The 13,531-nt window shown below is 40.8% G+C and overlaps 1 long non-coding RNA gene across 1 annotated transcript; it reads right to left on the bottom strand.

Moving 5' to 3' along the window:
* Window positions 1-5,337: 5,337 nt before the first annotated feature.
* Window positions 5,338-12,708, bottom strand: LOC139917514 (uncharacterized). Its single transcript, XR_011784920.1, has 4 exons — window positions 12,646-12,708; window positions 5,943-5,997; window positions 5,622-5,740; window positions 5,338-5,436 (listed from the first exon to the last, which is right to left on the bottom strand). It is a non-coding gene; the product is annotated as an uncharacterized LOC139917514 (long non-coding RNA).
* Between the last annotated feature and the right edge of the window lie 823 nt (window positions 12,709-13,531).

Genomic DNA, 13,531 nt, shown 5'->3' with positions numbered 1-13,531 from the left:
TATGGCGGAATAAACCAGCTGGAGATTGGAGAAGTTTATATCGTTAATTAAATTAAAATTTCATTGGAATTTAGTCTATAATTACATTGTGTGTGTGTACTGTCTGAAGCCCATTTGACCCGCAAAGTTGATGTGACAGTCCCATTACAGGCATTATCATATTTTTTGTTGTTTCTGTCTGTATCAGGCAAAAGAGTGCAGTAAAAAAATATATTAAAAATTGTTTTGCTTAAAAATCGTGAGAGAGAATCATGATCTCAATTCTAAGCAAGAAAATCGAGATTCTCATTTTATCCAGAATCTTGCAGCCCTACCGCCAAGTGAGGAAATCTGGAGACAGAGTATGGAGGGATTCCTGTGTCAATAATCACAAATGTATGTAATAAAATGAATAGAAATATAAATGGAAAAAGATAAATAAATACTTAAATTTGTTTCCTCCTTTTACTCACTTTGGGCTGTATATCATGAATGAACAATTTATAACAAACAAATACCTGTGGAGGATGCAGTTTAAAGGTTTTTTTATGCTGGGTCAGGCCGAGCTGATTGGCTGGGTGTCTGTTGAGATGTGGAGGGATGGTCTGTAGATGTCTGTAGATGTGTCCTGTGGTGTGTCTCTGATCAGTGCTGTGCACTCTGATGTTAGTCAGCAGATTGCTGCTTGGGCCTGTATTTGGTTGTGAAAGCCAAGAGTTTTAAATCTTGGATCCAGCAACATTGCAAGTGTCAACACACTCATGGACTCAAGACCTGAAAATTTGTCATTAAGGATTCTAGACAGGTTCTGCCCCAGCTGTGTTGCTCTGTTGTTGGTGATCTGTGGCAGTATTTCATTTACTTTGTAGCGTAGCATTTTGATTAGAGGAATGACCTTTGAACCAGAGACGCTCTTCTCCTTGGAAAGTTCCTCAATGGCCACTTGGAATGGAGCAACCACTCTTAAACACTCTGCAATGGTTTCATAATTTTCAGAGGTCAGAGGAGCCACATCTGTTCACATCTGAGTGTAGTGAGAGCTGCCCCCACTGGCTGCCTCTCTTTATATAAGCACTGCAGAATCATAAATATACAAACCTCCAGGATGAGTTTCATTACAGGGTGGTCTATTTTGCTCCTGCATTTGCCTCAGCCTTTCCTTTGCTGTAGTGCTGGTCTTGAAATAGGTAACCAACTTTCTTGCCTTTGTTCTAATGTCTTCAAGGCCAGAAGTTAGATCAGTGGATTTTTTTTACAAGTGGATTTTTTTAAGGACTTGTGCTAGGCAAACAACATGCTGAAGTATTAAATTGTTGGCAGCAATCATGTTTGATTCTGCATCTGTAAATAGGCGTTTTACCTTGCCTTCAATACCCCACTCCTCAATGAGGGACCTCTTAGTTTCATCGATATTCTCAGCTGTGTGGACTTTGGGAAATGGCCACTTCAATGACCAATCCATATTAATGGAGATCCACATATCCGAGGTTAGGCTCACACCCTCCACCCTCTGCATTTCTGCCTTGGCCTTTCGTTTAATGCTCTTCATATTTTTTCTCCACCATGGTCTTCAGAGCCTGCCTTGATGGTAGAGTGTATGTGGGGTCAAGCTTTGCCACAAAATCTCTGAATCCATGGTCACCACGGCCAACAGAGAAAGGCTGGGAATCCTTCACTATCATATCCACAAGTGCTTCATCCTGCTCTTTCTTCTGGTTTACTAGGAAAAAGATAGTAAATTCATTTTAGACTTCATTGAAATGAAGTAGGCCTATGAGTCATATAATATAGTCATATAAAAAAAAACACATAACTATATTTTTTATAAACAAACTGTTCACTAACTTTTGATGTCTTGTCACTATAGTGGGTTCAAGTACACTTAACACTAGAACTACCAAGGCAGTCATTTTGACCGTTTAAAAATTTTGCAATGTAATAACTTTGTTGAAATAAAACCCATGTAACTATAGGACCCTGACTTTTCCTAAATGTGTGTATATTTTATTCTAACATTGTTATTTTATTAAAATTACAAAACACAAAAGAGTTCTGAGTATTTCTACCTTGAATGGCCATAACGGTCATATTGACCGTATGCATTATAGACGGTGTATAATTTCAGTGTTTGCTACTTTTTCCCGCTCTTGAAGATCTGCGTCACCGTTGCCTAGCAACTATTTATTCTAGTTGGTTTTTTTTACTATTGCATAGCTAAAACCAAGGAGGATAGAAAGCTTTCCAGCCTAAAACCAAATTGAAATAATTGAAGACAATACGTTTGAATCAAATAAACAATAGCACTGAAAAGGGCAGAATAGAGTAAATTAGGATCAGATGAAATTGAACAGAAATAGAATATCAGAACGAAATGTCAGCAAGAAGGAGAATGAATGCCACAGAGGCTTTAGCCTTGCTTCAGAGCCTTGGTGAGGGTGAGTCTGATGGCGGAGCAGGTTCGGATAGTGATGTCTCCTGATCTCTTGAAAGTTCATCTGACACTGGCTCTGAGAGTGATTCAGAGATAATTCCCCCTTGTAAAAAAAAGCCGGCTGGACACTTCCAATTCTGCATCTGCTGTCATTCCATCTGCTAATGTTCCAGGTATGTTAGGCTGATTCATATACATATACATATACATATACATAGGCTAATATTAGCCCTGATAAGATTGATATTTCATGAAATAAAACAAACTAATTAGGCTATAATTTTTTGGCGACAGTGCAAAATCCCAAATCATCAGCTGTGCCTGCTGTGCCAACCACAAGAGCACTCAGCCCGCCACTGGATGAAGGAGCTGTCTCACTAAATCCACCTTCAGCAGAGAGGCATGAAACGGTTATACAGTGGGGTGAAAATAGAGGAAGGCGACAAAGTCAAAATGGCATGACAGAAGCTGCAGGCCCCACAGCGCATGTCAAGCGCAACATTGAAGATGCCCTCACTGCTTTTCTGTGTTTGGTTGATGATGGTATGTTGCAGCACATCAGGGACTGCACCGTTGCTGAGGCACACAGAGTCAAGGAGGACAGCTCATGGGATATGACAGTCGGTGAGCTAAAGGCCTTCATTGCTCTAATCTCCATTCGTGGCACGCAAGGTGGAAAAAGCATGGACTTGGTGAGCTTTTGGTCGGCCGACTGGGGCTATGCATTTTTCAAGGAGACCATGTCCCGAAACAGATTCCAGGAAATCATGCGATTCCTGCGTTTCGACAAAAGGGAGACCAGACGCACACGCCTACAAGAGTTTGCCCTGGTGACCGAGGTTTGGGAGAAATTTGTCCAGAACAGCATCGCTTGCTACAAGCCCGGTGCCGACATAACTGTTGATGAGCAGCTCTTCCCGACAAAAGCAAGGTGCAGCTTCATCCAGTATATAGCAAGCAAACCCAATAAATTCGGTATAAAGTTCTGGCTCGCTGCTGACATCGATACCAAATATATGGTGAACGGTGCACCATATCTGGGCAAAGACAAGACACGGAGGCCAGGTCAGCGACTAGGAGACAGCATGGTGTTGAAAATGGTTGAGCCTTACCGGGGAAGGGGAGGAACATCACCACTGACAACTTTTTGACTTCCCTCGAACTGGCCAAGGCACTACAGGCCAAGAAAACCAGCCTGGTTGGCACAGTAAATAAGAGCAGATGAGAGCTCCCTCCATGCGTAAAGGAGCAAAGGGCGCTGTTCACCACAAAGGTTCTGAAAAGTGACACTGCTTAACAGTGTATCAATGCAATGCAAGGAGAAACATCTGCATTCTCAGCACTGTCCACACAGCTGTTGCCATCAGAAGTGGCCAAAAGTCTAAACCAGAGACAATCACATACTACAACAGAACCAAGGTCGGAGTAGATGTGCTAGATCAAATGACGAGGAAATACTCAGTGAAAGCACCCACACGTAGATGGCCAGTGGCGGTGTTTTAATATCCTTGACCTGGCTGCGATAAATGCTTCCATCCTGTTCAAGAAATGCATCAATGAGAGGATGTCACGGAGGAACTTCATAATGCAACTCGCAAATGAAGTTCGCTCCGACCACATGAGAGCAAAAGCCACACACCTGATGGTGCGAGAGCCAGGATCCAGGCAGGAGCAGCAGCAGATGGAGAGGAGAAGGCAGTGCCAAGTGCGGAGAAACTGCAAGAAAAACAAAACAAAGGACACTTGTGACAAATGTCACAAGGTAGTGTGTGGGAGCTGCACATGGAAGGTGGAGATTACCTGTGTTGACTGTGAGTAATTGATCCACAAGCGTCAGTGAAATTGATGCACGGTGTTTGCTCCCAAAACAACCCGATGCCTTGTTCAAGTGAGCCCACTTAGATACTAATACTTTCATTATGATTTTACAGCATGATATTTTCATTATAATTTTACAGTATGATATTTTTACTCACTAAAACAAATATTGCTTTCTAAATCAGTTCATTTTCCCGCAGTTTCGCGAATTTTCATATTCTTTTCCTGTGACCGTCAGATTGACTGTTTTGGCCATTTTGGGGTATATGCGTTTCATACGTGTCCATAAAGGTTTTTACTATGCATTGAAATGCATATTGGTGATGTTTTTATAAGTTATTGTTTCAAGGATGAATGAACTTGTTTTTATTTTACAAAGAAAATAATAGAATATTGATCTAATTCGAATTTGTATCTGTTATTACAATAGCAGGTTCTGTGGTTGTCGATTAACTAATACATTTTCACATTCAATAGAATTTAAATTTTGTGTCCTGATGTTTATTATTACCTATCCTAACATTACAGATCCACTTATTCTTAGATTGTATATTGATTATTGAAATTATATGCAAATAATGTATGAACGGTCAGAATGACCGCTATGGCCATTCTAGTAGTTATAGAATTCTGGTAGTTTGAGTGTTAAGGTAGGCCATGAGTTCAGTATTCCATATATTCCATGATAAAGTATAGGGCCTACCTTGACTGTTGGTGTTATCCATTCATGCTTAGCTCTGTAATGCCTCAGCATTGAAGACGTGTTATTGTTGTACGCCAACTGCTGGAACCACAGCAAGCACTGGACCTGTAAAAATTAGGAATTTAAATAATCTCAAGGTCCTATATGTACATGTATTGTAGATATCTCACATCTATTAACAGTACATTTTACCGTAAGGCTAATCATTCACAGTATTTTTATAACACACAAAACAAAGCGACTGCTCTTTGCCTTGGTAGGGCAGCACAGCAGAAGTGTTAAGAACTTGAGAGGGGTCACAACTGGCGGGGATAAAATCCTAAAGATGGTCATCTCAAAAGACAAAGACTGAGAAAGAAAGAGAGCTGCGAACACACAGAGACATAAAAACCAGAGAGAGACCCACTGAATTTGAATTGCTCCTCATACTCCTCCTGTTTCTTGTCTTTCTGCTCCTGCAGTTGCTCAAAGAGAGAACGAGGGTCATAGTCCTCCTCTGGGGCCTCTGAGGAGCACGCACACACACACACACACACACACACACACACACACACACACACACACACACACACACACCAACATGTCAACACAGATATATATTTATTAGACGATTGGTGCATAGCATGCATTGTGTCCTGTCTTCTGGATGTGTGTGTGTGTGTGTGTGTGTGTGTGTGTGTGTGTTCTTACCCTCCGGGTCGTCTGGTTTCCTAACTTTCTCCCATTCCTCCTGTCTCTTCTTCCTCTTCTCATCAAGCTCTGCCTCCTGCTCAGGTCCACACCCGCTGCCCCTCCCCCTGACATCACCACTGGCACACACACACACACACACACACACCCTTCTGATGATCGGTCAAAAAAAATTATGCTTTTTATTCAAGATTGGTCACAGCCTTTTTCTGCTGGGCCGCCACATTACAAGAGAAGTAATATATGTGTTAATGAGCTGGGTTGCAGAGCAAAACTTTGACAAACCATTGCTATAGACTACTTATACATAGCCATACCTACCTGTGTGTGTTTACCAATCAAGACCACCTAAGACTCCAACTCATGGACGACGCATCTGTTGAATAAATGCACAGATAGCAAACTTTAAACATGAACATGCCAACAAGTCATGGACAGGGAACTAAAGGGCAGCCTCTGTAGTCACAAATGCAACCTAAATGTGCAACATGCAGTCAGGCAATTTAATGTAGGAGCACTGATGTGACCACAAATATCTATCTTTGTGCAGCTGAAGCGCCAGCAATGAACAACCCTCTCTGTTCATCTGCCCTATTCTAACCAATCAAACGTCAGAATAGCGCCATTAGAGCACTAAACAATTACAGACAGATTTGTTAAAAAACGTATTATTGATGCTGGTATGTCAGATTGGATAGATATTTCATCACAAAATGAATCAAAACTATAGATTGTTGGATTCTTGCAGGAAGAGAAGTGAAAACTGGGATGTGACCAGTGCAAAACAGACATTTTCAACAACCACTGGAAAATAGCTGGATGGTAGCCTGTGGCACATTCCAATTTACAACGTAGGCCTTTACAACACATATGTCCAGTAGAATATGGTTGTGGCAAAATAGGCCTGATATGTCTATTTATACTTCCCTAAATAAAAAGATTATTTTGCCTCTTGACTATTTCATTCATATATCCTGTAGGCTAGTTAACATTGTTGTATTTCAGTATTTTTCTTTATAGGCACTTTAAATTTCCATTTCAATAGACAAATGTTATGTTATGCTTCACACTAGTGTCTCATGAACTTTGTTTACATCACCTCAGTTGTTATTTCTTACTACTGTTATTATAAGCCCATTATGGTTGGGATAGGAGCCCAAAAGCTGGTTATCATCTGTTACATTACCTTTTATCTGTTATATTCACGGCTGTTTACAAGATGTTAAGTAACTTCGCCATACCTTAGGGTTTCTTGAACTGATGAGACACTTCTGTGGGGCTTTAGTAAGCTCTGTTAAGTAGGCTTTTCAGTCTTTTTAAACACTGCTCGTTTTAAAAGGTGAAGAAAAATGAACTTAATATCTAAGGTTATGGCTCTCCTGTGGTCATGTTAAACTATCACAAGGCACTGACAAACTGCAGTACGCCGTATTAAACGAGCCTCCCGTCATCAACGACAGTTCAGGAAAATCGTTTTAATACCACAACTGAACCAAAATGTAATGACAATCGAGTCAGAGAACCACTCTGTGCATCCGTAATATTAAACTCTTCATTTGCATCGGGCCTGTCTGTCAGCAAAGCATCCACATTGAAAGCTAACGTTAGCCGGAAAACTAGTGATGTTCCCCTTGATACCGAAGCTCCGGCGCATGTGTCAAAAATAACAACGCAGTGTACTTAGAAGCAGTGTATCGAGGCTTGATTCGTTTGCCATAAACACGTGGTCAATGACGTCCAAAGCTTCATTCGGCACACAACCACGTGACCGCTTTGGTACCTGATTCAAAGGAAGTGAATCTCCGGCGTGGACATCGTGGGTAGTTGAAGGAGTTTGTGGTGTCGGTTGTTGTGAGATAGAGAGTGTTTGATAATTGAGATTTTTGGTAGAGATGGAACCAGCAAGGAAAAGAGGGCGTTCTGCAGTTTGGGAACATTTTCAGTTGATATCAACAAGTAAGGTAGGTTGTGTATGGAAAAAAATATTATATTAATAATGTGTAAAAGTCCAGCCTAACCTACATCCTATTTGCCTATCCTGTAGGTCGAGTGCTTGGTCTGGGAGCATGTCTATGTTCCCTCAGCCCTATGTTCCCTCAACCCTATCCCAATTTACCTTCTGACAGCCTTGACCGCAAGCTTGCTCGAACCTTAACCTCAGTGACCTCATGCCTCAACCCAACCACCTCATCTGCCCTGGAACCCCTAACCTCAACCATACAAGCTCCTTGCCTAAACACATAGGGCTGAGGGAACATAGGGATGACCCCCTTGGTCTGCTCTCAGCAGTTGGCTTACAATAACAACACCTTGTCAATGCTGAGGCATTTTCGTGCTAAGCATGAGAATGTCCCTTCAGGAAGTCGACCTATAGTCGCAAGCAGCCAAGGTAGTACAACTGTCATTCATTCATTGGTTTACAAGTTGCCTATTTATCTCTCTTTCTTTCTCTCTTGGTGGTGTGTAGCTGATAGCATTCTTGATATTATCAAAGTATCTTCATAAAAACAGTGGAACAAATTAAACTGTATGTATAAACATGTTATATTATATGTATTAGTCTGTATTAGGCTATGTGTTGTATTCATATGCTTTTCTTGTGTTGAAGGGACCAGAAAACAAATGATTGATGAGGCCTTGGTGAACATGATTGTGAAGGATTCACAGCCCTTCACCATTGTGGATGATGCTGGATTTAAGGAGCTTGTAGGTATCTTAGACCCAACCTACATTCTTCCATCTAGAAAAGCATTGAAAGGCATGGTGGAAGAAAAAGTCAAGGAGGCAAAACAGAAGGCAAAGGAAGAAGTGCAGAAGGCTACAGCAGTCAGTCTTATATCCGACATGTGGACATCCATACATATGGATGCATACTTAGTAGTGACATGTCATTTTATAAATGAAAAGGATGAACTATCAACTGTATTACTGGGAGTGGGTTTTCCCAAATGCAGCAACAGATGGGTAGACCTACTCTCAAAGCGATGTAAGAGGTGGACACCCGGTGGAACAGCACCTATGCCATGCTGCAGCGGTTATTTAACCAAAGAGAGCCAGTTGGTGCTGCATTGGTCACTTTGAGGACAGACCTCACACCTTTGACCTCCAAAGAGTACCACTCCATTAATGAGTGTCTGGGAGTGCTGTCTCATTTCAACGAAGCAACCACTGAACTGTCTGAGGAGAAGAGAGTATCGGGGTCAAAGGTCATTCCTCTCATCCGCATGCTGAGACATGCTGTGAGCAGCAAGCAATCTCTAATTGAGGATGACAAAGCACTGCAGTTGTGCAGCAACCTCTTGAGGTTGCTCACTGAGCGGTTGTCATCCATTGAGATGATGAGTGTAATGACACTGGCCACACTGCTTGACCCAAGATACAAAACGGTGGGCTTCTACAGCCAGTCTAATGCACAGGCTGCTGTGAAACGGCTCACAGCAGAATGTGCCTCCATCATAAGGTCAGAGACAGCCCAAAACACCCCATCCACTGCTGGGGGCTGCTGCTGCTGCTACTGAACAACGTGCGCTAAAGTTGTCTATCACACATTTTTAGGGCTGTATTCTTTTTATTTTTATTTAAAGTAAAGATGGTAACAAACTGCATTGCATTTACATTTTGCTAACTTGCATTTACATTTCACAGCAAGATGGCCTGCTGTATAAACATAAAAATACAATAAAATGGAAAATAAAGTTTCAAAAAAGCATCTGTTTCTTTTAAATTTTCTTCAGCCTTTAGTCATCTTCCTCATCTACTTCCTCATCATCATCATCATCATCATCATCATCATCATCATCATCATCATCATCATCATCATCCATAGCCAGATCTTTTAGGGCTTGGTTGATCTGATACTTAGCAATATAATGAGGGGTGTTTTCTTTCCTTGACATTTTCATAGATTAGGCTAAATTATAGACTACACAGTGCATGGATAATTACGAGTGTATTTCCAAATGGTCCGAGGCGATTTTCCCGCGCTATTGAATCACAAGCATTCATTCATTCACAAGCATTAGAACGCCTGTTTTGTCAGTCAAATGTATATTAAACCTTGGAGTGCTATACCTCGTTTCGTTCAGAAAAAGGAGGACTTTCCAGTCAATATAATCTCACAAGCAACGGGACATATCTGAGAGCCTGACAGGTGAAATAAAAATACATGGGCTTTACCGATTTTGGAGGTTTCAACGCACAATATGTAATTTTCTGCCGCTAGGGGTCTCTCAATCAAAACAATAACAAAAGACGGAGTTTGATGACGTCGAGAAGTAGCGTGGGATCATGGGAGTTGCTGTCTTCATTGTTAAATAACCACCATTGCCGTTTTATTTTTAGTGGAACCACCATAGAGATATAACACCACAGTCTCGCTCTGCCCCCTACTGTTCGAAAGTTAGCATATCAAGTGTATTAACTCTGCAGATAATGAGAATATGCCTAAAGAATGTGACATACCTTCTAAATAGACAATTAAACAATTCAATATCAAATACCTCAATAGTGAGGAAAAAAAATACATTCACACATTTGTGACTACACATTAGTGGGTGTCACACTTAGAACGGTATATTTACCTATTCTAAAGTACTTAAAGAGTAACTAAACCCCACCTAAATCTGTGGTGAAGCCTGACACCTAATGGTGAAAACTAGGGTACTGAACAGGTGATCTGCTATTGGCTGGTCTCTGTGCCCTGTGATGTCACCCTCTATAGAGTACAACAGGTGGTGACATCACCTGGCACAAAGACCAGCCAATAGGATAAGGCCAGTTAAGTACCCTAGTTTTCACCATTAGGTGTCAGGCTTTACCAAAAAATTGGGTTTGGGGTTTAGTTACTCTTTAACTATTGCTAGATATACATCAATTATCATATAGGCTACTTACCTGTTATACGCACCTATGGTTAGGCTATATTCAGTTACTGCAATATATTTACCTGTGACCTCTACTTTGCGCAATATATTGATTTAATATGATATGCTACTGATTATAATACACTTGCCTGATCTACAGCTAATTACATTACATATATTGGATGTTGTATGGTCAGAAAAATAGTGTGTCTGTGTGTGTGTGTGTGTGTGTGCGTTTTGACAGCCATCACCCATAGCAGCCTATAGCTTGTACAGCCAAAGTTCATAACAGATCAACTCTATACAGACAGAGAGAAATCTGTAACATAATCACAGTCAAACAAACCTTAAGGCCTTGATAAACTTTCAGGGTGGGAAACTAACTTTCACAAGCCCATAGTCTATGTCAGACTATGAGTGCACTGCCACCAGAATACTAGGAACGACTATAGCACTCATTAATCATTAATTGCTTATTCTGTTGAAGTATTTCAACAGGTTTCAGTATCCTAGTCTCTACAACAGACTGGCAACATGCCAAATACCTACAACCTGTAGCCAATAGTACTGCAGTTAGCCTATAAAAAATAACCAATAGATCTCTTCAAAAGATTTCAGCACTAATAATAATAATAATTACTTCCATAGTATAACTATTTCTGCATTTTACTGACATTCCTGTTCAGAGCACATGCATTAAATGCAACAAGAAGAATTGCTCAGCTTGTTTCTCTGATAACTTAAGATCCAGACGTCCGATGACTAAAATTCTTCATCCGGTTAAAAGATATAGTTAAAAACGACCAAGATCTAAAAAGTGACGTTGACGTGACTTGAAACAGTAAGAAAGTAGTCAGCTGGAAATGTTTTAATGTCCGGTCATCTGGCCGACAGCTGGCGCTTATGGAAAACTCTGGATCTGTTGGACAGCCATGTTGTGGAAACCAGACGGGTCAAAAATGTTACCGCAGATGCCACTGTCGAGGTTCAATGGTACCTGAGTGATCCTATAATTCCACTGTCTGAGGATCCACTGCGATTCTGGTCAATGCAGAAGGCTGTCTATCCCCATCTGTATCGCCTTGCATTGGAGTTCTTAAGGACTCCTGCCTCCTCAGTCCCATGTGAACGGATATTCTCAAAGGCAGGAGAAATTGTCAGCAAAAAAAGAAATCAACTCAGCCCTCGCACTGTGGAACAAATCCTCTTCCTAAATAAAAACCTTTAATTCCAGTGATGACCCCTGTTCAGTTGCACAAGCACCTCCACTCCACATCCATTTAATAAAATGTTCACTGCCCAGTTCACAAGCACTTTAACTGCCCAGTCTACAAGCACTTTCACTGACCAATTCATAAGCACTACCAAGCACTTATTTCTTGATTTAGAATTCATATATGAAGCCTACATGAGCCTTGCCTATGAAATAATAGGTAAAGGACAATTAAGGCTAAATATGAATAAGCCTGTTTCAGTCAGCAGGTTCACTACAAATACCAGATGTAGGCTATTGTAGAATTAGCCTATAAGATGATGCTATTCATTTATTAATCTATTATGATTATTATTATTATGTTAAGTAATACACCCAAACGGCATGATTAGCGTTACTAGGTATTGGCATTGTTTTCACAACAAATAACATGTTTTCAAAGCACCAGAACGAAGCAGTTCATTAGAGACAGTAGATTCATAGCTGCTCTTCATCCTTTTGACCACCAGGTGTAACAATCACTGTGTTGAAAATCTTCGAGTAGTGAACTCTTTTTCGTTACAATTGAAAGGAAAGCCTCATTGCTTCAGAAAGCTTCGTTTTGCCATCACTACGGAAAACCCTTCGGCAGATTAGTCACTGCAGATGGAGGATACACTAGCTGACAACAGAACAGCTTATCAATAAATGGCTACGAGCACCACTGCTGTGTGTTAACGTTAGGTGGTCAAACGGTAAAACGACGCATCACAGCCTTATGTTGCTATACTGACCGGCTAATGTTAGCTTAGCGTCCAAGCTAACAAATTGTCACCACTGTCAGTTGCCGAATATCGTGTCCTGTTGTCCTGCACAATTAACTATGCACGTGAGTAGACTTGATTTTTAGCATAGGGCTATTTAAAATCATTTTGAATCATTTCAGTATCAGAATTGAAGAGAAATTTACCAAGCTCGGCTAGCTCGTTATCCCAACCAATGAAGTTTCGTGTCACTGTAAATACGGTTTGCCGCAATTCGTCAGCGCCTATAAAACCTCCTTGGTTCCAACCGACCTGCTGCTTCTTCTTCTTCTCTTAATTCCGGCAGACGATCTGAAGCTTTAGCGCTGTCACCCACCGGCTGAAAACATTTATATCTACAGAAGAGGATTAGGGCCATATGTGAAAAATTTATTGAGGAAAAAAATAGTCAGAATTCTGACTTTAAACTCAGAATTCTGACTTTAAACTCAGAATTTTCACTTCTCACCACATCTGAAAATTTTGAGTTCAGAGATTAATCTCAGAATTCTGAGATTAACGTCAGTATTCTGAGATGAATCTCAGAACTCAAATACATTTTTCACGTGGCCCTAATCCTCTTCCGCATATAGCCTACATTGGAGCCTATTGAATGGAAAAATGTAAGAATCTTCTTCTGCACCACTTGCTTATCGTGTCGGCTTAACAGAGTTTTAAAAGGAAAAGAGAAAACCACTCGGCTAATTCACTTAACTGCTTGTCTCTCTTTAGCGTATGTCTTGCAATTTAATAAAACATGCTGACCCTAACCTCAACCATGTCAGCCTAACCGAGTCTGTCCTACTATCATTTGACTCTTGCCCTTGCTTCAGAGAACAATGTCAGTCAGTCAGTCCGCTGTCAAGTCGGTGTTTGGAGTAAATCCATCGACGCAATCGGCCAGTAGCCTATAAATCATTTGGAAAAAGATTTTGCACAATACCTCTGTCCCACAGACAGCAACACGGACTAATACACAATGTTGTATTTACTTTTATGAATATTGAACTGATAAGCGTCGCACGGACCTAGCGTGCTCAAATAGTGGTGCAA

Source organism: Centroberyx gerrardi, chromosome 4, assembly GCF_048128805.1.
Source record: "Centroberyx gerrardi isolate f3 chromosome 4, fCenGer3.hap1.cur.20231027, whole genome shotgun sequence".
Taxonomy (NCBI): domain Eukaryota; kingdom Metazoa; phylum Chordata; class Actinopteri; order Beryciformes; family Berycidae; genus Centroberyx; species Centroberyx gerrardi.
The sequence above is the reverse complement of the archived record's forward strand: the minus strand, read 5'-3'. Positions and strand labels throughout refer to the sequence as shown.